General features: G+C 35.3%; 1 non-coding gene across 1 annotated transcript; it reads right to left on the bottom strand.

Moving 5' to 3' along the window:
* Positions 1-14733: 14733 nt before the first annotated feature.
* TRNAQ-UUG lies at positions 14734-14805 on the bottom strand. The gene has a single exon. It is a non-coding gene; the product is annotated as a tRNA-Gln (tRNA).
* Between the last annotated feature and the right edge of the window lie 12110 nt (positions 14806-26915).

Below are 26915 nucleotides of genomic sequence, written 5' to 3'. Positions count from 1 at the left end.
TCCGTTTATTGTAACATTCAACATCGTAACTTCTAATGATTACGACTCTACCTAGCGTCAACTACTTTCAGTCCTATCAAATGTTCTAGATTCTTTTTACCTTTCTTCACTAATTATTCACATACTAACGCCCCAATCATTTTTTTTTTTTGTGCAAAAAAAAAAAAGTGAAAAAAAAAACAACAAAAGAAATGAAAAATAACAATCATAGAGTTGCTTATCTAAACTCTAAAGGTTTGTCAAGTGCTTACTCTTCTATGTAGAAGACACAAGTACTATCGAGTACTCGATTGGATGTGCAATCTTCTATCTCCCTAAGAGTACATTTCGGCGTTTGTAAAATGTTATTTTAATTACATTCACATAAATACAAAATGAGATGAATCTTATTGATTGATTACTCCATAATTTATTAGATAAGAATTGGAAAATTTTCTCAAGTTTACTTCCCAAATAACTTTAAAACGAACAAGTAAGGTTGCTTTCTTTCTGGCCCAAGATTTTCTTGGGACTTTAATCGTTCTTATGCACCTTTTTGTTCTTCTTATAATTGTGCAATGGGCTTTGGACTGTAGAATCATCTGGGCTTCGTGTGTCACATTGCTATAACAACGAAGGAAAAAGGAATTTTTTTAAAGAAAAATTGGCATCCTATAACAACACATAACGGAAATTGGTAATTTTTTAGCCTTATATTAAATTTGGCAAAGATAGCCCCAAACAACTGGCATACATAGCCAAATCTTAAAAAACTACTCTCTTTTATATTCTCTCTCAAAAAAAACTACACGCTTATTTTGGCTTCCCTCCCCCTTTCTCTCCTTGTATTTCGTCTTCTACCTCTTCTCTTTTGCTCTCATAGTTAGCAAAAATTCTTGCAAATTATGCAAAAAAAATTAGTAGGATGAAAAGGTAAGGTTGATCTCTCACATCAGAGAAAATCATAAGCAAAAACTAAGAGAGAAAAAATATATTTCAATTTTATTTTTCTTCTCTTTTTTTTTTTTTGGTTGGATTGAATGAGTGAGTGTGATTGAAATTGGTTGAATATACCTAAACGAGGCTATATAAAAAATTTGAGCAAGATTAGAAGTGATTTAGACTGGTTTCAGGTAAAAAATCAGACCTAAAAATCCAACTACGACATGTGTATATCACGTTGTATATCGTGTACATCAGTGTATATCACACACAAATTTTTAAGGATGTCTGTGTATATCACTTGTATATCGTGTATACAACAAAAAAATTTTATGGACGCCCGTGTATATCACATTGTATATCGTATATATAACACAAATTTTCATAGATATACACAGATACAGATAATATACATGAGATATCACTGATGTACATAGAGATATACACGGGTTACAATAGAGGATACACATGTGGAGTCGTCTTGAACTTGAGTTTTCAATTTGAAATGTGTAATACAAAGAAGGAAAATAAAATTTTAATAAATTTTTGTTGATATACTGTGATGACCCAAAAAGTCATCACTTGTTTTAGAAACAAATTCAGCATTTCAGAGGCCTAAAAACCTCCTTTTACCTCACCTCAATTTGCGTGCTCAGTCCGGGCGCGTAGCCGGAAAGCCATTATATGAAAATCTGTGAAAAATAATGAATTTTGCCTTTAAAATGAATTTAAGTTGACTTCGGTCAACATTTTGAGCAAACGGACCCGGATCCGTGTACCGACAATCCCGGGAGGCCCGTAAGAAAATATGGGACTTGGGCGTATGTCCGGAATCGAATTCCGAGGTCCCTAGCCCGAGAAATGAATTTTTAAAGAAAATTGTTTTCTGAAAAATAGATGAGTTTTTGAAAATAAAATGTGTTTAAAATTTGATGGTATCGGGCCCGTATTCTGGTTTCGGAGCCCGGTACAGGTCTTATATGTGGTTTAAGTCGAGCCTGTGAAATTTGGTAAGAAACGGACTTGAAATGACGTGAATCGAACCATATTTGAGAAAATTGGAAAATTTGAAGTTCTTAAGTGATTTCATGATTTTGATGCTAAATTCATAGTTGCTGATGTTATTTTGGTGATTTGATCGCACGAGTAAGTCCGTAGGGTGTTTTTGAGGTAGTGTACATGTTTGGTTGGGATCCCCGAGGGCTCGGGTGAGTTTCGGATAGGCGTCGGAGTGTTTTTGGACTTAGAAAAATTTGGTTTTCTGCTGTTTGCTGGTGTCTAGTTCTTTTGTACTATGCGATTGCATAGGAAGGTTCGCGATCGCATAGTGTAATTTCAGGGGGGCCCTATTTTGTGCTACGCGATCGCACAGCTTCTTCCGCGATAGCATAGAGTAAATTCTGGGAGTCATCATTTGTTCTATGCGATTGCATAGGTAGGTCCGCGATAGCATAGAGTTAATTCTGGGAGTCATCATTTGTTCTACGCGATTGCATAGATAGGTCCGCGATAGCACCTATGCGATTGCATAGATAGGTCCGCGATAGCATAGAGTTAACTCTGGGGGTCATCATTTTTCCTCTATGCGAACGCAAACCCTGCTCCGCGATCGCAATTCCCAATCCCCTTTACCCTATGCAATCGCATACCCATGTTCGCGATCGCATAGACCAATTTTGCCCAGTCATTTAAACAGTAACAGAACACATACGGGATTTAACCCAAAACTCATAACTTCTTCTTCCAAACTCCAAATTGGGCGATTTCTGAAAGAGAACTTCACCACAAATTCATAGGTATGTAATCTTAGACTCATTTTCTTCAATTTCCATTAACACCCATTAGATTTCTAGGCCTAAATCATGTTCTTAAGGGTAGAAAATTAGGGATTTGGGTAGAGTTAGGGCTTTTTGTATAAATGGAATTTAGACCTTGTTTTGGGGCCGGATTTCAAAATTAATTACATATTCGGGCTCGTGGGTGAATGGGTGATTGGGTTTTGGTCCGAATCTCGTGTTTTGACCAAGCGGGCCGGGGGCCGATTTTTGACTTTTTGGGAAGAATGATAGGAACTCTATAATTAAGCCTTGGAATCGAATTGTTTAGCATTTATTGATGTTATTAAGTCGATTATGTCTAGATACAATTGATTTGGAGCCAAATTCAAAAGGAAAAGCGGTGTTTGAGGCTTGAGTTGCCGTGGAAGTTCGAGGTAAGTGTTTTGTCTAACCTTAGCTTGAGGGATTAGGAGTTGTGTCATATTTGCTATGTGTTATTTGTTGAGTACGACGTATAGGCATGGTGACGAGTATCTATACGTTGGTGTCAAGCATGCCCGTGAGTCTTATATTATGATTATTATGACTCCGTTTGTATTGTTTATGCCCTTTGTGAGCAGGTGATTTTTGCCCTAAGCAGTAATTCCCAAATTTCAAAATAATTTTTCTAATATTTTATAATTTTGTGTGAGCTTCGTAGCATTCTTTGGTAATTGTTGCATTCATTTTATGCATTTAATCCATAAAAAATACCAAAATATGCATTAGCATTTAGGGATTTAATTTCACAATTTTAATATTAATTAGTCTTAGAATAAAATACAAAGAAATTGCAAGAAAATAGTCTTTTGCATTACTAGTTTTGCATTTGTGTCGAATAGAGTTACAAGCAATTTTAGGAATTAAAATAGCTTAATTAGGTCTTTGCTTTGTTTAGGCATTTTATAAAAATCAGAAAAAATAAATAAATACAAAAGAAAAAATACAAAAAAGGGGAAAAGAAAAGTGAAAAATTAAAAATGGTCTTAAGAAAAGACCACATTTGGGCCAAAATCAAGTAGCCCCAAACAAAAACACCCCAGCCCAAGTCTGCCCAACCCATCCCCTGTAACCCGGTCCAGCAACCCCATCCAAAAACGACGTCGTTTTGCCCAGTTGAATCTCATCCGTTGATCCGTCAAAGATCCAACGGTTGGGAACTAAATCTGAAACCCCTTATAACTGTCCGAAAATTAATTAATCCTTAAAAAAACATAACTCACCTTCCTCGTACCCCTGTAACGCCGTCACTGTCTCCGCCTTAAACCACCGTACCCCACCGTCCCACCACCGTCCCTCCGCCGTCCGCCGCCGGCCGGAAATCGCCGCCGCTGGCGGCGAAGCTCCAATCAACACCAAAAATACACCACAGATTCGTCTTCCTCTCCTCTTTCCAACCCCCATAATATCATCCTCCAATTCCTAGCCAAATCCCTCGAATATTGAATCAAAAGTTCCGGCCAAAATGCAACTTTATCCAAACCGGCCCAAATTCACACCCCATAGTCCCCATGGCTTCCTCATCGTCAATCCCCAACCAAAATTGTTCAAATCTTGCTAGAATTCCTCCAATTTTAGATCTTAAAAACTGTAAAAACCCTAACTAGAGAACCTTGGGGATTTCTGACCGTAACCTTCCTAATCATGTGGGTTCTTATGAAAATACATGATTAGGTATGTTACGTGTCAAGAATCCTCGAGGATTCAAGCAACAAGGTTGGCCGAGTCTTTAATCCGATTAGGTATGCTATTTTTCTTTTGTTCTTGTGTTCCAGTAATTATTGCATTTAATGCATAGCAGTAGTTTCATTTTGAATGTGCTTTAATCTTGATTTAATTACTGTTCCAAATTTGTTCGAATATTGCCTGGTCAATGGCAGTGTGATGTTAGTTCCAAGTTAAATTGATAATTGTTTCTTAATGCAATATTTAGGGTTGATTGATTGGTTATAGCTGATTTAGGTTAGACAAAATTAACCATAGTCAGTATTAAGTTAATTAAAGGGGGCCTGGGTAGTCTAGCAATTTCAGGAGGCTTAAAGGGTAGTTTGGACATGGGAAAAGGGTACTTTCAGCAGGTTTGGTAGTTTTTGAAGAGGTTTGAGGGTAGAATAGGGATTGTGATAGGCATGGAACTTTCTAGGAGGGACTATAGTGTAGATTCTAATAAACTTAGGTTAGTTTCTTGCATAACAAGTCAGAAATAGTGGGGTAAACACTGAAATTAGAATAGGGACTAAGGGGGGTAAAGAAAATCTGAAAATTGGACTTAGTTCACCTATAAATAGGCAGTCATTTTGCCTTGAGAAGGAAGTTTTTGAAGTTGAAGAAAGAGGAGGGGCCTGAAATTTTTAGGAGAACAGTGAGGAACATTTGCTAGAATCTAAGAGGATTTAGAGTTTTAAAACAGAAAAATACAGAGAAAAATACACTGTTCCATTGAAAATCCTGGAAAATTTTCGAAACTGTCTTGATATTCATTCTGTGCTAAATCATGAACAACTAGGGTACTCCATCTAATTGTTAAACTGAATCTGGTCGTCTGGTTTGGTTTTGGATTGCATTGGTGTTTGAAAATTGTTGGTGTTTTGGTCCTGCTGTGTTAATCGAGTTGAGAATTGTTGTGCTGTATTGAACTGAGTTTAATACTAGTTTTAACCTCTCCCTGGGCTGCTGTTACAAACTGTCACTGCTACTGATCTCCTCCTATTCTTGTTTGCAATTATCAGGTACACATTTGATCTACCCTACTGTAATGCTGAGTTGAAATGAAATGCAAGTATTCACCTGTTATGCTGTTTGGACTGTGGTGTACTGTTAGGCATTGATTTAACTTCATAGCACATTATCACTTCGATTTTGTACGTTTATAAGCCCTGGATTGTATAAGTAAACTGTTTAGCCTAATGGTTTGGGACTGTTCTGAGATACTTTATCATGTTCACTGTAATAGATATGGACTGTATCGAACTATGTAAAGAGACTGTTTAAACTATCATGCTAACGTTTGCTCGGCTAAATATTAGTCTTAGTCTAATATAGTTTGTTTAATCATGTTAGCTTGACATGTTAACGTCGTAAGGCTAATTCTGGTATCAATTAATGACAGTTCGATGTCCAGTAAATATTTGTAGAACTGCAGTTTTTTTTTAACATCTGAAATCAGTAGGATTAATTATTTAGTGCATCTTTGTTACCCCCCAGCTCTTTGAATTTAGCAGATGCAATTTGTTCCATGACCACTAGCTAACTTTACAGGAATCCACAGTAATCAGTTAGTTTAAAATTGAAAAATTTGTCAACCAGTGATCCATTAATTTGAATGAATATACCTTATCTCTTTTTAAGTTCAGAGGCTACTAGGACCTGGGCCGTCTATTTTAAATTGGGATATGTCAATGGGTCAAGGCTCAACAGCTTATTCTGACCCGATTGGGCCTCAACTCTGCCTAGGCACATCACAGCCAGTTCAAATTCGTTTCCCATTTGGGCCTGTGCAGAAGCCCACAACTGGTTTACACCCTTAAAAACTGGATCGAAATTTTGCTTTCCCCCCTTGGACTAATATTGAGGCCCAATGATCTGAGTTTTCGAACATGTTCATAATGATTCATTTAAGGCCGTTTTAAAGACAACACACGATAGATAATTGTAGTTTATTTTGGGTTACTTTTACTAAAATATTAGATTTCGGAGTGAGCCGTCTAGCAAAATTTCACGGCCTTCCTCAAAGATAATAACGCGTTAGTCTTTTAGGCGCATATTTTGATAACTCACCTCCCTAAACTCGGGTGCACATTTATGTGACCCAAATCCAATTCTCAACGGAGTTGAAATGTATCGAAAATCACGGGTGCACTGGTGCGACGTGGTTCGAGACGCATTTTCACGACGTTGCAATTCCCTCGAAAAACAATAACAATAACAGCGAACCAAAGTTACAAAAGAACACATAAATCGAAACATGTATTAAAATCAGATATTTAGCCAAATCCGACAGTTGAGCGACCGTGCTAGAACCACGGAACTCGGGAATGCCTCACACCTTCTCCCGGGTTAACAGAATTCCTTACTCGGATTTCTGGTTCGCTTACTATGAACAGAGTCATAATTTCCTCGATTCGGGATGCAACCGGTGACTTGGGACACCATAAAATTCCCAAGTGGCGACTCTGAATGCTCTAAAAAATAATCCCGTTTCGATTATCACTTCAAGTTGGAAATAACTCCCTTTACTACGCCTTTGCGGGTGTAGTGAATTTAAAAGGAGGTGTGACACCCTTTTGTGATGATTGCTATTGTTGGGCAAAGTTTGTGGAAGAAATGGTAATATTTGAACATTGAGGAGCGTTGGCTCAAGTCGTGAAGTGAATTGTGAAAGAATAATTGGCAATTGAACCTTATAGAGCATTGGCTCAAATTGTGAATCGAGTTGTGAAGTAAATGTGAAAACGAGAAGAGGATTATGGTATTGTTCCCTTGCCGATATGTTGTTGTTTTAATATTGTTCCCTTGCCGGGATGTTGTTGTTTTGATGTTGTTCCCTTGCCGGGATTTTATTATGATTCATTTATTTCCTTGCCCTTATTGGTTGTGTTTGTTGTTTGGGTGAGGAAGAGTGTAAAGCACGAAGGATAATGTCGTACATTGTTTTGGTGAGAGAGTGTTAAAGCACGAAGGGTGATGTCGTATATGATTTTGTGAGGCAGAGTGCAAAGCACGAAGGGTGATGCCGTGCCGCACGATGTACCATTCCGTGCCTTTATATGAGTGATTATGTGAGGTAAAAGCACGAAGGGTGATGCCGTGCCAATTATACTGATTTTCATGGTGAGGACGAGAGTAAAAGAACGAAGGATGATGCCGTGCACTTGTCCTTGATTTTCCCGATTTTATTGGTAATTGAGTTATGGTGTTCTTTACGTTTACTTACTGATTTCCTATTGTTACTTGATTTTATTGTGATGTTATTGATTCCCTTGCCTAAATTGCTTTGTGATTGTTGCTTGGGTGAGGAAGAGTGTAAAGCACGAAGGGTGATGCCGTGCATTGTTTTGGTGAGAGAGTATTAAAGCACGAAGGGTGATGTCGTGCACTTGTCTTTGATTTCCTGATTTTTTTTATTGATAGCTGAGTTATGGTTTCTCTACATTTAATTGTTGGATTTCTGTTGATACTTGTTGTACCCCGCAGCATGATCCCACTTCCTATCTTCAGTTAAACTGTGGTGAGCTTTATATTTATTCGTTGTTCTTCTATTAGTATTTGATGTCCCCGCAGCATGTTTCCCCCTCCCATCCTTAGCTGTACATTTCTGCTTGTATTGTTCCGCTGTATATGATTTAACTGCACAGGTTTATTTTGGTAGTCTGGTGCTAGCCTCGTCACTGCTTCGCAGAGGTTAGGCTAGGCACTTACCAGCACATGGGGTCGGTTGTGCTGATACTACACTTTGCACTCTTTTGTGCAGATCCCAGTGCTGTAGATTTCGGACCACAGTGAGATTGCTGCTTTTTGTTCATCAGGCGACCCAAGGTAGTCCTGCAGGCGTCCGCAGGCCTTGGCGTCTCCTTCTTTCTATTATTCTTGTTTCCTTCTTGTATTTCCAGAGACGGTGTTGTATTATTTCTTTCAGACCTTTATTTGTAGTAATCTTAGATAGTCTGTGAAGTTGTGACATCAGTCTTGGGGATATTTGTTATGGAATGGCATTAGCAGTATTATTAAAACTTGGAATCCAAATCTTCCGCTTATTAAATTTTATTGATTATTAACTGTTGGTTTATAACTGTTAACAGATTTAAAAATGGAAATGAGGTAAATAATTCAGTTGATTGGCTTACCTAGCTTTCACTAGTAGGCGCCATTACGACTCCCGAGGGTGGGAAATTCGGGTCGTGACATATACACATTATTATTATTTTATACACTGTAATATACAAATAATATAATTATTTATTATTGATCAAAAAAAGAAAATAATTTTTTGATAAAACAAATTTAAGCAAGTTTTAAAATATAAATATAATTGTGGGAGTAAATAATATTTTGCTATACAAAGAAAATTATTTTTTAATATACACAAAGAAGAAAAATAAGTAAAAATTGCACGGGGCACCCTATTTGGTCGCCCCCATTTAACCTATACCCACTTTTTAAAAAAGTTTTAACTTGTACCCACATTTTAAACAATTTCAGGCATCTTTCTCCTCCTCCTCCTTCATTTTCTTCTTCTTCTTCTTCTTCTTCGGGTGACAATGATTTTATATGGTGGTTGTGAATATATTTAATGTAGTTTATGATGTTTTACAATGGTGAGCTGTTATGACGTTTTATTTTTACTATTGTTTAGGATTTCTTCTTCTTATTTTTCTTATTTGCAAAATGGGTTCATTAGATTTATTGTTGTTAGTTTCTTCTTCTTATTTTTCTTAACTGCAAAATAGGTTCATTAGATTTATTGTTGTTTTGACAAATTGATGATTGGGGTTTGTTCTTGATGATATTTGGAGGCTATGTTTCAAATTTGAGCTCATTTGGAGTAGATTTAGGTATTAAATCGTATATTAGATTATTATAATTACACTTCAGACCTTTTGGCCTTAAGTGCATCTGAAGATCAATTTTTCACTTCAGACTTATTGGTCTAAAGTGCATGAAACTATTGGTTACACTTCAGAAAAATTTGGCCTTAATTGCATCTGAAGTACAAATTTTTACTTTTTAGACTTATTGGCCTTAAGTGAATGAAAACGTTTGCTGCACTTTAGACTTTTTGGCCTTAAGTGCATCTGAAGTGCAATTTTTCACTTCAAACTTATTGGCATTAAGTGCATCTGAAGTGCAATTTTTTACTTCAGACTTATTAGCCTTAAGTACGTGAAATCATTGGTTGCACTTCAGACATATTTGGGCTTAAGTGCATTTGAAGTGCAATTTTTCACTTCGGGCATTTCTTTTATAACTTCTGACCCATAAGTCTGAAGTTGATCGTAAAGTGGGTACGCTTGCAAACTTTTTTACAAAGTGGATATAGGTTCGATTGTGATCCCAAAATCGGGTATAGATGCAAAAGCCCCGAAAAATAAACTTATGATATCTATTTTGGTATACACATGTCCGATGTGCTATACATTATGATATACAAATAATACAATATTTTTATTGTGATATACATTGATATAAAGGCAGCAATAACTATATATATAAATTTTATATTATCGATATACAAAGAATAATATTATTTATATACAAAGAATGAAAATAAAATTTTAATATACATGTTGATATAGACAAAGAAGAAAAAAAAGTTGTGATATACATATTATTATTGTGAATATATTTATTGGCTATTTGATGCCAATATCTATAACTAAGGCTATTTTCTGCCAATTATATGGGTATGTTGTTATACCATGCCAAAACCCCTTTTTTAAAAGAGAAACTACCAGCTATATCCATTTATAAGTAGATCATTACAAAAATTGGCCAATTCAATATTAGCCAATTAGCTATTTGTAAAAAAAATGTCAAAATATTGCTTTCTTTTGAATGAGTGTTATTAGAATAGATTGGGTACATCTTAAGGAGCTTGAATCTCAGTTTTGGGATAACTTGGTGAAGTTTTGAGGTGGTTGAATTAAAAATTCGAAGTAAAAACTGAACATGAAAAGAAATGATATGTGTATCACACTGTGTATCATTTGTGTATCACATATATATCATATTGGTATCAATTGTGTATCACATGTATATACATGTATACCTGTATGTGAGATACAAGCGTGATACATGTTTGATACATCTGTCGCAGAAGAATTTTTTGAACTCGATTTAATTACGAATTTTGATACAAAACCAGTCCAAATCACCTCCAATCTTCCTCAAATTTTGTATATTAGCTTATCTATATGTTTTCAATGAATTTCAGCTATACCCATTGAAAAAGTTCCTTTTTTGCTTAGATTTTTGGAATATTGTATTATTTTTTTGTATTTCATCACCTTATTGCTACCTCATCCATGAAATTTCCTTTCTGTCTTGCGTCTAATGTTGCTAATCACGCTTAAAAATATGGAAGGAGATTTTTGCATGTGATTCTTTGAGGGGAAGAACCTCATTTATTTGGGTTTTCAACTTTTATATGAGCTTGGCTATTGGTAAGTCTATAACTAATGGCTAGATGTTAGTAAATTGAGACTTATTTGGGATATTTGTGTAAGTTTTCCTTTTTAAAATGGGATTTTTACATTCCTATGCCATATAGTAAACTATATTACCCTAAATATTCGTGTTTAGTAAATTACCCTACCTACACAAGTTTTGTTTACAAAATATATATATATTCCACCTTAAAAGGCTCCCAATCCATTATTAGTGCCTTCAATTAAGGGATTTAGTTACACCCTTTTCCTTTTTTCCTTTACATCATAATACATAAGCCTACGCCACTTCAAACGGGTGGTTTGTCTCTGCTTTTTTATTTTTCTAATTGAAATTAGAAAGAGCCCCAGTCATACTTATTTAGCAAAACTCATAGAAAGGTCATCGTCGTTAGCCTGGCTTTTCGAATCTCTTAATCCAATTGATTTTTCTCCAAACTAAAAGACATCTACCGTCTTTTCAAAAAAAAAATACAAGGCTAATACCAAGATATATTTTTCAAATTGAACAAAAGAAAAAGATTTTCTTGTATTTGACACCTCATAGATTCACAAAACAATGCCCTTGCCTCTACAAAAACTTTTACCTAGAGCCACGCTGCGCTACCATTCCATCTTCTCTGGTAGATATATACCAAGCTTTTGTATATTTTGCATCTGATTTATACATAGTAAAAACAAATTTCATACAACTAATTATATATTATACAACTTATCTACAACTTATCTACAATTTTCATATATTATTTCTACTCAGTTATATACAACTACAATATAATACCGCTTAAATATAATTTTTATACAAATTTTACACAATATGTCTTTTGTATACTTTGTATCTAATTTATACATAGTAAAAACAAATTTCATACAACTAATTATGTATTATACAATTTATCTACAACTTTCACACATTATTTCTACCCAGTTAAATACAACTACAATAACATACAACTTAAATAAAGCTTTATACAATATGTCTTTTGTATATTTTGTATCTGATTTATACATAGTAAAAATAAATTTCATACAACTAATTATATATTATACAACTTATCTACAATTTTCGTACGTTATTTCTACCAAGTCATATACAACTACAATATCATATAACTTAAATATAATTTTTATACAATGTTGTTCAACTTTCATACAATAGTTAAATGAATAAAAGTAAAATAAATAAACAACAGAATATAATTTTTCTACAATTTCTGCAATATAATGTATGTCATGTCTTCTTCTTCTTCTTCTTCTTCTTCTTCTTCTTCTTCTTCTTCTTCTTCTTCTTCTTCTTCTTCTTCTTCTTCTTCTTCTTCTTCGAGTTTCAATCTGAAATTTAGCCAAAACCAAGTCTAATCTTCACCAAAACCCCTCAAAATTGAGATATAAACTCCAAAGCATATTCTTAATTATTTGCAACAACACCCAATCCTAACAAATAATGATTTTTGAAAACCCAAATTCGAATTCAAAGTTTCAAAGCTTTTTAATGGCTGTCAATGGTGGAATTGCTGATCTCTTTTCCTTTGCTTTATATTACTAAAATTTGGGATTGAGAGATAGAGAGAGACGTAGAGAGAATTCTCAATTCTTTGCGACAACATCCAATCCAAACAAACAATGTCTTTTGAAAATTCAAATTCGAATTCAAAGCTTCAAAGCTTTTTAATGGTTGTCAATGGTGGAGGGGTTACAGATTTTCGCTGGTTTTAGAAGAGGAAATAGTGGGTGATTGAAGAGGAAATCGTGGGGTGTGGTTTGATACGTAGGTGAGGGGTGGGATTTGGAGAGAGAAACTTGGGGGGAGTGAGAATATACGGTAGCGTTAAATTAGGAGACTAATTAATAACACTAAAACCCCTAAATATACAATAAATGGTAATTAGGTATATAAAAGTAATATATATAAGTTAAGCATGGAGGGATATAGTTTATTATATGGCATAAGAATGTAAAATCCCTTTTAAAATAGGGATCCTAAAAAGAGAAATCTCACTTTATACCACTTAATTCCAAACTATTTACCTTTAATGCCAGACCAAACTATTTACTACTCCTACCCATACTCCCCAAAACTATTTACCGCTAGTTTCACTTCTATATATCTGCCCGAACATTCCCTTCGTGTTGGAATTAATAGTTTGGAACTTTTTCTTCTGTTTAGACATTTTGTAGTGCAATAAATGAGAAAGAACTAAATAATGGCCGTAACACCTAGCTAAGATGAGGTTCTCAATAGAAGAAAAAAGTTCATCTTCTTTCGTTTTCCTGAACTAAACTAAACTTTCTTTTGGATCTTTCGTTTTCTTCGCGATTTCTTTTCCCAAAATTCCCAAAATTTCTTTGCTAAAAGAGCTAGGACTCAACTGTGCAAAATCCCAAATGGAGAGGTGGTGGAGGAAGTAGAAAAAGTGAAAAAAGATTTTAAAGAAACATACAAACAGACACAACAACACATCAATTCCATTCAGGAATATGGCAAATGACAAGATTAATTTCGAAGAGAAAGTTCACCCCAAGATTGAATATCCACCATTGTTAGGCTTGAAGCTCAATTTTATTTTTGAAGATTTCTTGTTTGATTCAAAGTGTGTGCTGTTAAAATATTTGCTTATATACTTCTGGAAGTTCATACTGAAATTTGATAGCATTTAGACCTGATTTGAGGTGATTGAGATCGAAAATTTCAGTTGAAAATCGAAGAAGAAACACGCTACAGTATACCGCTCCGGTATACAATATGCTGTAGGAGTATATAGCTATACTGCAACAGTACACTATTATAGTTTACAAACAGTATACCGCTACAGTATACTAATATACTATGGAGTATATAGTTATACTGCAACAGTATACTATTTAGTATACAATATATTGTTATGGTATACTGTAATAATATGCAAGATACTGTAACAATATGCTGTAATAGTATACAATATACTATAATAGTATACTTATTACCCGTAAATTCACTTGCCTTTCCCTTTTAATTTGTTTTAAGCTTTTACCCAGCGTGAGGGGCAATTGAAAATGCAAAAAATAAAATAAAAATTATAGTATGCTATATGATGTAACGGTATACTCTTACAATTAGATCCTTTTAGAATTTTTGAATTTTTTAGTGACAATGATATTATTTTAGTTTAATAATTGAATTAATTTTTTTAACTCATTGCGTACAATTGTATACCCTGTTGGTATAGCTATATACTATAATAGTATCATATGTTAGTTAATATTTTTTTGGTTGTATTAGCTACATTTAATTGGTACACAATTTGATTTTTCTTTAGTAATAATATAAAAAAAAGAATAATAAAAAATAGTGAAAACAGTAAATGAAATTAGATTATGAAGAGAAAAAGAATATAAAAAAAAGAAGTTAAATGAAATTAGAAAAGGAAAAAAGAAAAAAATAAGAAGAAAACGAGAAAAAAGAAAAGGAGAAAAGAAAAAAAAAGAAAAAAGAAAAGAAAAGAAGCATAGAAATAAAAAAGAATTGGAGAATAAAGAAAAAATTCGCCACAAAACCTACTATGGGTAGGAAATGTAATTAGTTTATGAGTAGAAAAACAAATGGGTAGACAAGGGTAAATAGTTTTATTTTTGTGGGTAACTGTATCAAAGTCCCATCCTAAAAAGCTATGTATGCACTTCACCAGGTCCTTCTTTGTGGCCCAAAACTTTATTGGATCTTTTTCGTTCTGGTGCATCTTCTTGTGCTTATAGTTTTTGCAAAACGGGCTTGAACTGTAGAATGATATGGCTTTCGTGTACAATATTGGCATAACAGCGAAAGTTTGCTTAGCAACAAAAAAGAGATGCCATAAAGGTCCTACCGGGAGTCGAACCCAGGTCGCTGGATTCAAAGTCCAGAGTGCTAACCACTACACCATAGAACCGCTGACATTAGCACTCCCACCCTATTACATTTATTTTTCTAGTTGTTTCTAATTATCGACCAAATCAGCACATTGAAACACAGTGATATCAAAGTGGAGCGAGGGGAAGTCATGATTTACTTGGAACTAAACATTAGTTTGAAATAGATACAACAAATAAGGAAGTTTGAGTTCTATAGCGCAATCAATCAATAAAAGACAAATATTTCGACAAGAGGGGTTGCTCCGATGGTCAGCACCCCCTACCTACAACCCCAAGGTTTCAGTGAAGGGTTTTAGTGAGTTATTTATTCTCAAAATGACTGTAAAAATTTGGAAAATTGAAGGGGCATTCAAACTTGGAATCTGCATAAAGCTGAAAGTCCAGAATTCGTACTAGCTCTTTATATAGGAGTACTACTGAAGCACAGGCATGCGTGGGCAATTTTTTGACACGAACGCATTTAATTTCTTGAATTTAGCGACTGAACATGAAGAGTATTTCTCAAACAGCTTTTATACAGCACATGCAATAGTCTTTTTTCTTTCCAAACGAATGATTCATGTGATATTTGTTAGTATCAATCAGGTAGGAATGAAGTGATATTATTATGCCGTCCAGCTTAACCAAATTTAGTACTTTACATTCTATTATTAAACTTATTTTCCCAACAAAAGCAACTTGAACTTTCCAGATGTTGAAAAAGAACTTTTTTATGCGAATCTTAGTGTTGGTCCATTTTACGAAAATTGTACGTTCTTTAACCTATCTGCTTAAAAGCTACTTCAACTTTCCAGATGTCGAAGAAAGAACTCTCTCATGTGATTCTTAAAATAGGAAATGATTGTTACATTAAAAATACTTTCTTATAGTACTTGTTAATGAGAAAGTTCCTCAAAACAGAAAGTAGAATTCACATTATTGTATACGCACTCATTGAATGAAATAGGGCACTTTCAACAGTACCTGATCGTAACTCCAATCAAAGTTAGAAAACCACCACTTTCTAAAGTACTAAGTGGTAATTAAAATTTGTTGCACAGCGACAGATCAAATTATTAAGTAAATAACCCAGCAAATGTTCCTCTTTTTGTTCCTTTTGCAGTTGAATAGACAGTACTAGTGGTAGAGAATTGATCGAAAAAAAGCTTGATCATGACGAAAACTTCTTATCTTCAGCCGCAGATAAAATATTTACTTAATATGGTCATTTAAATTTCGGGTTACTCTATTTAATAAATTAATTAGTAACCTATAATAAATTGTAAGCGACCTGCTATAACAGGTTAAATTCATATAAAAAATTACTCTTACTATATTTCTGTAAGAGTCTATTTTCATGCAAGGGCTTGAACCTGCTGGACACCTACTTTAAAACAGTTAAAACATCAGAGAAAACTATTACTAGCATGAAGGGGGAGGCTTCTTTCTCAATAATTACAGTAACTTTTCGAAAAGAGAGAAAGAAAGAGAAAAATCTCTCTGTTTAAAAGCTAAAATCTGGTCAGCCTTAAGAATATAAATAGTCGCTAAAATTGTTCTTAATTAAGAAGGAATAAAATTAAGATGTCCTTTACTATGTTTCTTTCTCCGGTGTGGTTCTTACGTATCGATTGATGGTAGAGGTGCTGTATATATCATTAGAGCAAAGCGCTAGAGATTTATTTTAATACGGCAAACAAATCTTGATATGTTATTCTATTGATGGAAAGATTAAGTAATTGAATGTTATCTTCCTCACGTAATAGACAACCAACTATCGCACATATTAATGGCGATAAATTAGTTTAATGGCGATAAATTAAATATTCCCGTCTTTTATAATTCTTCGTAGAACGACTAACCCGATTTTGGGTAAAAGAAGAAGAACGAATAGGGTTTCTGCATTACTTATGTTTTTTTTTTTTAAAAAAAAACCAACTGCGTATTTTATTCATCTTCCAATAGGTAGTACAGATGATTTGAGGAAGTTACCTATGTTAGAGGCGTAAATTTGTGGAGTTTACATGAGAGCATGTGGACGTGCCACATGTATCCACAAAGAAAAAGACAGTGACTCTTTTGTGAGTTAATTATGAATAGGGTGATGACAGGTGACAGTCAAAAAAGCAATAGAGATAGAGCGCAATACCATTTTGCTGATGACATTTTACAGGTTCAATGATAGGCTAAGTAGTCGAATAATCAGAGTTAATTTGTATAGCAGTTTTCTCCGCAGCTACATTATGTATAATACTTTTCTAATGACAGCTGCGGACTAAGGGGGTATATATATTCAACTACTGTTAAATATTCAAAAGTAAAAGCTATACTGCGCTGTGTTCGAGCACCTGAAGGTCCGTTCAGAAAAAAGAAAAAAAGGGAAAGGGGAGTTCACGTCATACAATCATCTGAATTCGGCTGAAAGTGCAAAATTATTGGTGTAAAAAAATAAAAAAGCTGGTGTAATGACTGTCCATTTGACACGGTCAATAAATAAGTACAATATAGTACTCTCTCCGGTCCAAAATAAGTGATTTTTTGGCATTTTTCTTGTGGTCCAAAATAAGTGATTTTTCCAGATTTCAAGAATGAATTAATTATTTTTTTCCTACATTGTCCTTGGAGTAAATACTGTTGGAATATATGTTAGGAGTCTTTATGTGAGATAGTAAAGGTTAATATGGTCAATTCTATTGCTAATTAATGCTAAAAAGTGGATTTCTTAATCTGTGTGAAAACATCCAAAAAAAATACTTATTTTGGACCGGAAGGATTATAACACAAAGCTACACTTGCTTGGACCGAAAAGTACAATGTATCTTGAGTTCTTGACTTTGTCAAGGTTAATGATAGTAACATTTTCTGCACTAGAATCAATGGAGGACCTAGCATGTGCAAGGGAAATCAATTACCACCATTCGAGATTAGCTGCTATTAACAAAGAGGGAAAGAAAGTTTTTTTTTTTCCGTCACATTCTTGAATTCTCTGTAATTTATGTGTTTTCTACCCCATACAGGGGCGGATATAGAATTATAGGTACGAGTTCAATTGAACTCATAACTTTCGATATAAAGCATAAATTTATGTTTACAAATCTACTAAAATTGCAACAAATAGTAAATATGGACACGTATGGTTCAATACTAAAAGCTTGAAAGCTGAATCCATAAAATTTAAATTTTGAATCCGTTTCTGACCCATGCGATGGAAAGAGCAAGTGGGAGAGGAGAAAAGTGAAGGATGAAAGGGTAGGTTATGACCATATTTCTTTGGGACTTTCTAAAATTATTTTGTTTTTACGGGGTAAAGGGAAATTTTTTCCAAATAATCACCATATCCGTTTAATCTCAATTTGATTTAATGTGAGTAAGAGGATTTATAGTTGTAAATGCCTAATTTTTGTTCTTTTTTTCTTTTTTTTTTCTTTTTTTTCTTTTACATTATATTTTTAATAATTTTATTATGTGTTTTTTGTAGGTTTTTTGAATTAGATTTTTTAAATTAGTTTGTTAAGGGGGTTAAGGGATGGGGCTAGTGTATTTAATTGAAGTTGAGCCAAAATTGGCCCAAAATCATAAGCCCAAAGAGCCCACATATCCGGTCCAAATAAGGCTGCCAAGGGAGGATTCAAAACGACGCAGTTTAATCTAAAACTACGTCGTTTTGGATAAGTGGCCAAAGATCAATCCACATCCATCCGATCTTCCTTAATCCAACGGCCTCCTTCCTCATTATCCCATGTATTTAAAGCCTAAAATCCCTAAAAAATCGCCCCATTTCCCCCTGTTTCCCCTTTCTTCTTCTCTCTTATCACTCTCTCTCTCTCTATACTCTCTCTGTCTCTCCGCCGCTCCCCACGATGGCTCCGCCGGCCGGAAATCGCCGCCGCCGGCGGACCACCTCCAATCCACCCCAAAATCTCACCATCTCTTCCTCTCACTCCCCTCATTCCAAATCCATGACCCAAATTTCCCAAATCTCCACCAAAAATTGATAAACCTAAACCCTAGTCGCGCCGCCGCCGCCCCGTCGTGCGCCGTCGGTCGTCCAAACTACCCCAAAATTTTACCATTTCTTCCGCCCAACCTTTTCTCCACAAATACAAGCCCCATTTCCTTCAAACCCCTCCCAAAATCTGCACCACCGCAGACTGCCGCTTCCACCGCCGACCCGCTGCCACTGCCATACCACATAACCTCTACACGACCCCTTAATCTCTCTACTAGAGTTTTTATTTTTCGGCATTTGTCATTGAAAAGAAGAGGCGTGAAGGTCGATTCGCCGTCTATCTATGTCACACTACTGATTTGAAGCTCGAGCGCTTAGGTAAAATCCAAACCTTTCCTCTGTGCTTGTGGTTTGTTGTTTCAATGCTATTTGATTGTAGCTCTCCTTTTAATTTTAATTAGGTTAGTGGTCGTCTTAGTTTAACGCTTAATATAGTTTCTGTTTCGATTAGTAATTAGGATTAGGTTTTAATTGGTTTTACATGCTTATGTTATGTAATTCGTGCTTTTGATTTTGTTAAATTAGGATAGTTGTTCTAGTTTAGTTTCAACAAAACACTAACTCGTATTGACTCTTGTCGTTTAAAGTTTAGTTAATATCGGTTAATTGTTGTTTGTTTGATTTTGATTACCTGTTTGGTTTAGTTACTATGAGTTTTAGTTAGTTTAATTTTCTAATTAGTTCATAACCAATTCCGTTAGGTTGTAACCATTGTTTCAATTAAGTTTATGTTTTAACTAGGTCGTTTGGTTCCAAATTGCTTCTCGAATTATGCTAAAGTATTTTTAATCTAGTTGTTACTTAACAATTAATGTTTGTCTATTTGGTTGCTAACTTCAGTCTAGTTATATGGTTTCTTGTGTTTTGGTTTAAAAACATAGGGCGGTACTATTATTTGGTAAAAGTTGAAGATTAGTTGTTTTAATAATGTATTAGGGTACTTTAGTAGCTTACTTTTAGTGTTAGGATGGCTAAAATGATATTTTTTCTCCTTGTTTCTGCTATAGCAGATTTTCAGGCTGTCCTTTCACCTTTTGGACAGCCTTTGAACAGTGTTTAGCACACAAAAGTTAGTCCTTCTGGACAGACTTTTGGTGAACCAAAATCTGTCCAAAAAGTGGCTTTCTTTGCCTACTTAAGGGCTGCCCTTTCCTCACTTTACATTGACACTCTATCACACATTTTGACAAGCTTTTACACACATCTTTAGAGCTGTTTGAATGCACAAAACTTTGAAAGAAAAATCAACAGCTGAACATAAATAAAGTATGCTAGCACAAAACTTTGAAAGAAAAATCAACAGCTGAATATAAATAAAGTATGCTGAAATTGTGAGTTTTTGTGATTGAATCTTAGAGTGCAAACTTTTAGAAAAGTATAAGTCCTCTTTAGAGTTTGGTTCTGGGTTTCTTCTCTAAGTTTTCGGGCTGTTCCAACACGAATTTGCTGCTTGTTTTGCTGCTATTTTCTGCTGCTTTTGTTGCTGAGCTTCCATTCTTCATTGTTGTATTTATTATTCTGTGACCTAGGTAACTCTTTAATCTTATGTTGCAGATATTTTCACATTAACAAGAAGATTTGAACTCATCTCGATTGCTGGGAGCATTTCCATCTAGATAAATGAGTGCTAGATAAATTTCTTGACTGTTTAAGTATATCTTGTTGGAGTTCATATGTGAAAATGAATCCTTAATTGTTCAAACACTCTTTATTCATGTGTTACTTGTCTTTACTATCTATTATAGTTTTGATGCATATAAAATAGATGTTTCAACTAGGTTGTAATGTGTTTAGGGACCCTTTTCGCACCTTGTGCAATTCTGGACAATTTATGATAGGCTATTCTTTAAAGAAAAGAACAAAAGAGCCATGCCTTAAAACCTTTAGTTATTGTTATAAAATTTAGATTTTACATGTGACCATCTCTGCTAGGACCTTGGATTTTTGGTAGAAAGTGGCTAGATCATAAATAGGTGATTGGGTTTGCTAGCTAATAATAAAGGTTAATGGCTTAGAGCAAAAGAGGTCAGACTCGCAATTTAGCCTAGGTGAATTGTCTTAGCAAATCAGCAGTTTAAAGCCATTGGGCTTTCAGGTTGTGCCTATTTCTGGAGCCCAATAATGGGCCAAGAGAGATTCTGCCCAACAGGCCCAATGCCTTTAAGAAGTCTATAAATATTTTACCCATTCTTTTGTATAGATGTTGGCCCAATGCCACAACTAAATAAGCAAATTGGCCCACTTTCTCAATTTCAAAAAAATAATACTAGATTTGTTGAATAAATTTATTAGGAATTAGTTAATTTTCATGATGTGTAACAATAATCCAATAACGTAAGTACCTTGAATTAATTTAAATGCTAGGCAACTAGTAGGTGCGTTTTAACTTTTTTTTTTCATTCATGGACTTGCTTGCGTAGCGTGATATTGACATTTAATATTTTAATTCAATAATCTCATATCAGTTCTACTAGCTTAAATACAGTTTTAATTTAATTAATCCTTTTTGTAAAATTGCGGATTCGCTTGCATAGCGCGATTGTTAATATTTAATTAATTCCTTTAAATGTAATAACTTTTTTCAAAAGTAATAATTTACTAATAATCCTTGTCATAATTGCAGATTCGTTTGCTTAGCGCTGTTATGATAAAATTAATAAATTTTATTTCGATCACGCATTCGCTCGCGTAGCGTGGTTACGACAACGTAATTTATCAAAAAATTATTTTTCTTAATAAATCTAATAATCAAGAAATAAAAGCGGATAGGTAAAACATAAAAATCTTATAAATCACAGTTTGTCAAAAATTAATTCAAGCCAAGCTTAAGTCAATAAAGCGACCGTGCTACAACCACGGGACTCGAAAAATGCCTAACACCTTCTCCCCGTCAACAAAATTCCTTACCCGAACTTTGTTTTTGCGGACCGATAATAATAGAGTCAAACCTTTCTTTGACTAGGGATTCAAATAAAAGGTAACTTGGAACACCCAAAAAATTAATTCCAAGTGGCGACTCTGTAAACAAAATAATCCCTATTCAAGTTTGTCACTTTAATTGAAAAAACTCTTTAACCCACCCACAATCCATAACACACATATTTTTTTGGGGGTAGAAAAGGGGTCTGGCAGCTCTGGCGACTCTGCTGGGGATCAACCAGAATTCGAGCTTGTACATGTTGCCTTTTTATTTGGCTTTATTAATGTTGTATATGTTGTGATTTATTTGTGCCTAATGTGCTACATGTTCGCTCTTTACCGTTTTGATATTGCTGAACTGTACATATAAACTGTTTTCTCACGCACCCCCTCCGAGTCTTCTTGAAATTAAAAATTGAGCATTTGCTTGACATAGCCCGCTTTCTTTGAGATAGCCGAGGTGCTTGTCACCTGGTGAAGGATTTTAGTCACACATATTTTAGGCGGGGAGCACCACCAGTTAAGCCGGAAAGCAATTCTACCGGTACACTGACCCTCCTCTGCTCGAGTAAGCCAGTCTAGATACCTTCTCCATCAGGATTTAAACCTAGAAGAACAAACCTCATGCCGGATATCCCTTGTAGGTTCGCTTTATGTGCATCACGTGCATTTGACTTAGCGAAACTCGGCACAGGGGCTGGGTCCGTATAAGACTGATATCCTCTTTAAGACCATCATGTTCACTTATGTGTTACTTGATACATCATTTGGAAGGCTTACTTGCATTGTCGACCGGCTTTAGAAAATTGATGTAGCGGAATTATTAAAAAAAAATCATTCTCCTAGTTTAGTACAAATAATCCTTTCTCTTTTTTTTTTTAAAAAAATAAAAGATTTTGTAGTAGTCTGGCGTGAGGTGTTAAGATTAATTTTCATAAAAATCAAGAGAGAAAAATTACCCAGTCACCGAACTACGCGGGTTTGATTCTCAACGGATGTGAGATACGTAGGCAACCTCCATCTGGTTCAGCCCACATTTTCAAAAAAAAAGAGCATAAAATTCCGCATGTGCATAAAATTTTCCAAAAAAAAAAAATTCTACTTTTGATCACCTTTTATTGTTTTACCCTCGTATTCCAGCCGTTTTGCCAAGACAGCCTTAAAATCTTCCTCGGAAGTGCTGAAGGGCCATTTCTGTAAAATAGCTATTTTGTCCATCTTTATTCGCTTTTTATAATTTTGCCCTTATGTCCGGATATTTTTTTTGTCGAGATAGCTAAAAACCTTCTACGGAAGTGCCGAAAGGCTGTTTTCGCAAAAAATAGTAATCTTATCTAGTTTTGCCTGGCTATATTTTCTAAGACAGCCTTTGAATCTCTCTCGAGAGTATCGAAAGGTCGTTTTCGTTAAAATAGCCATTTACTTTATTTTGTCTATTTTTTTATTTTATTATTTTGTCCCTATGCTTGGCCGTTTTTGCCGAGACATCCTTTAGGCCTTCTGTGGAAGTATCAAAAGGTCATTTTTGTAATAATGGCCCTTTTCCTACTTTTTTTTTTGTCTGCTAATTTCAAAAATAATAATGAAAAATAGATCGAGTCCTAAATTGTTTTTTTAAAAGAAAAGAAGAATAATCAGAATTTCATATAGTTTAGGTAAGTACTAACCCCTTTTTATCTTATTCTTAGGTTCACCATGAATTCTCCACAAAGAAGCAGTCACAAAAGGGTAAGGGACTGTATTGGGGAAAACTGATATTACACTTGGAATCAATTATGTGGCTGACATGTCAAGACACATGGATTATTACAAGAGTGACAGCTGGCAAAGAGTACTTAAAGAGACGCGAGTCTTAACAGGTACGAGCGAAGTTTCATGAAGACAAGAAAGAACGGTCACTCGGGCCTCTTGATAATTTGAAGAGATACCGGAGGAATGAATCAAGACAGCAAAAAGTACATATTCATAACATCTTTAATTAATGAGCGTAAATGGTAGGAAATGTTAGGGAATCTTCACGAAATAGTTACGATTGCTAATTATAACGTTTTATTAATGTCAATAAATGCTCATAATGGCTCTATTATGAGAGGAAAGAAATGTTGTACTTGGAAATAGCTATAAAAGGGAGAGAAATAACATTTGTATGGGCACAGATTATTATTGGAATATACTCATTTACATTGCTTACTCGGCTACTTCTCAGTTTTATTTTCCTTTCTCGTTATACAATTATTTTTTTATTTGATTACCAGTAACCCGAGTTCTTCTAAAAATACGCTTTGACCAAAATTCCTATTTTCTGGTTAAATAAATTGGTTCCGTAACCGGGAATCTGATAATTTTTTATTTTCTAAATCAATTCTTTTGTCAAAACAATCATGTCGGACGTTGACGAACACAACCAACAAAATCAACAACAACAGTTGAATCAGCCAAATCAACAGGGAGATGGAACTCCAATCTCCTCACCACGAAACTCTCCTCGACAGTCTCGCGAAGGGACACCTGACAGATCTGAATTGAATATGAATGACCAGCGTGGGAACGATCAAGATATCGATGCAGCATTGAAATAATTAATTGCAGAACAGGTTAGCAATGCTCTTCAAGCCTTTGTTAGCGGGTTGCCAGCCGTATCACCAACTCCACTTCCAAACAACACTGCGACCATAGAGAATCTGCGCTCGGGACTGTTAACTCAGGCAGCGGAGGAACTCCCAGGGAATCTCGTGATGGAGGGTCAGGTAACCCAGTTAATTCTGATTTACAAATTTTAGTACTAAATTTGCAGAAACAGCTCAAGGAATAGAGCGATCGCATAGAGCAAATACCTGGAGTATCGCCCGTAATCAAGGGGATAGATATGGAAAAATACAGTCAACAACCTTGGAAGCCAAGTGCCGCTCCTTTACCGATTCCAAAGAAATTCAAGATGCCTGATATCCCGAAGTACGATGGAACAACTGATCCACGATCACATGACTGCATTTACAATTGGTGTAAAGGGCAACGATTTGACCAAGCAAGAAAATGAATCAGTGTTGGTCAAAAAATTTGGAGAAACACTCACGAAGGAAGCGTTGACATGGTATTCTCTTTTACCTGAAAATTCTATTGATTCTTTTGCTGAGTTTGCAGATTCATTTATCAAAGCACACTCGGGAGATCAAAAAGTTAAAAAAAGAATGGAGGACATTTTCAAAATAAAATAAGGAGATACGAAGCTGCTCAGGGAATTCGTAGACAGATTCCAGCGTGAAAGGATGATGCTGCCACGTGTACCTGATAATTGGGCGGCTATGGCCTTTGCCAGTAATCTGAATGAAAAAAGCTCAGAAGCCACGAGAAGACACAAAGAAAGCTTACGAGAATTCCCTGCAACAACTTGGAATGATGTTTACAATAGATACAGCACAAAGCTGCGGATCGAAGAAGATACCATCACTCAGTCTCGGAAAGATGAAAGAGTAAGTTCAAGGCGGGCAGAAACTGAAAAAAGGTTCGATAAAAACAGGTGCGAACCTTATATGGGACCAGCAGGAAGGGATTCACGTTCAAAACAGGAAAACCCAAGGTATGATCCTAGATCAAGGGATGGAGAATCAGATTTGTCGTCAAGGTTCGGAAAAGAGCAAAACAAGAGAGACATGTAAGACGAAGACAGAGGTTCAAAAGCAAAAATTGGTGGTTACAGTTTTAATGTAAGCACGTCCGAGTTGGTAGCTGTTCTAAGAAGCATAGGAGATAAGGTACGGTGGCCAAAAGAAATGAGATCGAATCCAAACAGGAGGAATCCCGAATTTTGGTGCGAGTTTCACAACGATCACCGTCACAAAACCGGGGATTGCAGATTATTACAAGGTGAAGTTGAACATGTATTAAAGCAAGGATACTTAACAGAATTGTTTAGTGTAAAAGGAAAGCAATCATATATGAAGAATAGGCAAGAACCGCCGAAACCTCCATCACCAAAACGAACGGTTAACGTCATAAGTGGAGGAGAGGAGATCAATGGCGTAACATACACGGCAGCAAAGAAGGTGTCAAAAATCACAGTCACCCATGGGAAGCGAGTCCGTCAAGTCTTGGAAGATGATAGTATAACATTTGATGATGCAGATGCAAATGGCGTGCTAACCCCACACAATGATGCACTGGTAATATCTTTACTTGTACATGATACTAATGTAAAACGAGTTTTGATTGATCCAGGTAGTTCTGTGAATATCATTTTGTTGAGAGTGGTAAGCGAGATGCAAGCCAATGACGAGTTGATACCCAAGGCACGTTGTCTGGTTTTGACAACTCAAGCGTCGTAACCAAATGGGAAATAATACTCACCACATTCGCAGAAGGAGTAGTCAAAGACACCAAATTTCAAGTTATAGAAATGGATATGGCTTACAATATGATTCTAGCAGACCATGGATTCACGAAATGGATGTTGTTCCATCTACCCTACATCAAGTTATCAAGTTTCCTTCACAATGGGGAATACGACAAATCCGTGGTGACCAACAAGCTTCTCGAAGCATTAACTCCGTGTCAGACTCAAGCGCAAAAAGCGACGAAAAATAGTAATTACAGAATTCAGTTGAGGATGCAGCAACACAAGCCTTAACTGTAGACGGGCAAACAGATGTAGACTCAAGGCCTGATACTATTCAAGAACCAGAAGAAAACGAAAACATCAAAACAACAATCGAGGAATTAGAAGCTGTGGTATTATTTGTACATTGGCCGGACAGAAAAGTCTACATTGGAACCAACCTCAGCTCGGAGATGAAACGTAAGTTAATTAAATTTTTAAAAGCTAACGCAGATTGTTTTGCTTGGTCGCATTCAGATATGACAGGTATACCACCGGAGGTAATGACCCACAAACTGTCATGACCCAAAATCCACTAAGAGTCGTGATGGCGCCGAACACCACTGTCAGGCAAGACAACACCATTTAACTAGAAATTTCTCGTTTTAGATATTTGTGAAATCATTTCTTTTATACATTTAAACAATAAATAATAAGTTCCACTGAATAAATAATGATGTCTTTACAAAACTACTGAACAATCCCAAAATCATCCCAGAACCCGGTGTCACAAGTGCATGAGCAATTACTAGGAAATCCAATAAAGTACAATAGCTGTCCGGAATACAAACTTGGACAGAAAGTAAATATAATACACTGAAAGGGACTCTGCTGGCTGCGGGCCGTCT

This window comes from Nicotiana attenuata, unplaced genomic scaffold (genome assembly GCF_001879085.1).
Source record: "Nicotiana attenuata strain UT unplaced genomic scaffold, NIATTr2, whole genome shotgun sequence".
Taxonomy (NCBI): Eukaryota; Viridiplantae; Streptophyta; class Magnoliopsida; order Solanales; family Solanaceae; genus Nicotiana; species Nicotiana attenuata.
The sequence above is the reverse complement of the archived record's forward strand: the minus strand, read 5'-3'. Positions and strand labels throughout refer to the sequence as shown.